This window comes from Macrosteles quadrilineatus, unplaced genomic scaffold (genome assembly GCF_028750875.1).
Source record: "Macrosteles quadrilineatus isolate MER2022 unplaced genomic scaffold, UCM_ALF_1.0 Scaffold_1__1_contigs__length_201487025, whole genome shotgun sequence".
Lineage (NCBI taxonomy): Eukaryota > Metazoa > Arthropoda > Insecta > Hemiptera > Cicadellidae > Macrosteles > Macrosteles quadrilineatus.
Window position 1 is genome coordinate 183,943,196 of NW_026542594.1, and position 2,255 is coordinate 183,945,450.

A 2,255-nucleotide genomic window follows, 5' to 3' on the forward strand; every position below is an offset into this window, starting at 1 on the left:
CTTTGTTTGTATTACCCGTCACTAGTTTGGTATTACTAATTTAATTAATCTTTGTCACAGGTGTACGAGGCTGCTGGGCTGGCCAATGCTGAGAGTTTTTTCCGACAGTTCCCTGATGGCTACAGTACCATTCTGGGGGAGAGAGGAGTTACCTTGTCTGGGGGCCAGAAACAGAGGATAGCTATCGCCCGCGCTCTACTGAAAATCCCATCCATCCTCATACTAGACGAGGCTACCAGGTCAGTTGCAAGGGAAATACTTGATCATAAAAAATGTTAAAATGTAACATGTAAATATGACGACGACGACGACGACGACGACGACGACGACGACGACGACGACGACGACGACGACGACGACGACGACGACGACGACGACGACGACGACGACGACGACGACGACGACGACGACGACGACGACGACGACGACGACGACGACGACGACGACGACTACCAGGTCAGTTGCAAGGGAATGACTTGATCGTAAAACATGTTAAAATGTAACATGTAAAAATGTAACATGTGGAAATATAAGAAGTTAAAATGTAACATGTTAAAATGTAACGTGTTAAAATTGTAACCTTTTAAAATGTAACATGCTTAAATGTAACGTGTTAAAATGTAACATATTAAATTGTAACATGTAAAAATGTAACATGTAAAATTGTAACCTTTTAAAATGTAACATGCTTAAAGGTAACTTGTTAAAATGTAACACATTAAAAACGTTATGAGTACTGGTATGAGTAAAAGTTTTTATGTCAGCTTGGTGGTTGAGTGATTATAGTACTGCTGTACTCGCCTTGTAATTAGAAGGTAGCTGGTTTGATTCTATGTTACTTTGTTTGTATTACCTGTCACTAGTTTGGTATTACTAATTTAATTAATCTTTGTCACAGGTGTACGAGGCTGCTGGGCTGGCCAATGCTGACAGTTTTATCCGACAGTTCCCTGATGGCTACAGTACCATTCTGGGGGAGAGAGGAGTTACCGTGTCTGGGGGCCAGAAACAGAGGATAGCTATCGCCCGCGCTCTACTGAAAATCCCATCCATCCTCATACTAGACGAGGCTACCAGGTCAGTTGCAAGGGAATGACTTGATCGTAAAACATGTTAAAATGTAACATGTAAAAATGTAACATGTGGAAATATAAGAAGTTAAAATGTAACATGTTAAAATGTAACGTGTTAAAATGGTACATTTTAAAATGTAACATGCTTAAATGTAACGTGTTAAAATGTAACATATTAAAATGTAACATGTAAAAATGTAACATGTAAAATTGTAACCTTTTAAAATGTAACATGCTTAAAGGTAACTTGTTAAAATGTAACATATTAAAAACGTTATGAGTACTGGTATGAGTAAAAGTTTTTATGTCAGCTTGGTGGTTGAGTGATTATAGTATTGCTGTAATCAGAAGGTAGCTGGTTTGATTCTATGTTACTTTGTTTGTATTACCCGTCACTAGTTTGGTATTACTAATTTAATTAATCTTTGTCACAGGTGTACGAGGCTGCTGGGCTGGCCAATGCTGAGAGTTTTTTCCGACAGTTCCCTGATGGCTACAGTACCATTCTGGGGGAGAGAGGAGTTACCTTGTCTGGGGGCCAGAAACAGAGGATAGCTATCGCCCGCGCTCTACTGAAAATCCCATCCATCCTCATACTAGACGAGGCTACCAGGTCAGTTGCAAGGGAAATACTTGATCATAAAAAATGTTAAAATGTAACATGTAAATATGACGACGACGACGACGACGACGACGACGACGACGACGACGACGACGACGACGACGACGACGACGACGACGACGACGACGACGACGACGACGACGACGACGACGACGACGACGACGACGACGACGACGACGACGACGACGACTACCAGGTCAGTTGCAAGGGAATGACTTGATCGTAAAACATGTTAAAATGTAACATGTAAAAATGTAACATGTGGAAATATAAGAAGTTAAAATGTAACATGTTAAAATGTAACGTGTTAAAATTGTAACCTTTTAAAATGTAACATGCTTAAATGTAACGTGTTAAAATGTAACATATTAAATTGTAACATGTAAAAATGTAACATGTAAAATTGTAACCTTTTAAAATGTAACATGCTTAAAGGTAACTTGTTAAAATGTAACACATTAAAAACGTTATGAGTACTGGTATGAGTAAAAGTTTTTATGTCAGCTTGGTGGTTGAGTGATTATAGTACTGCTGTACTCGCCTTGTAATTAGAAGGTAGC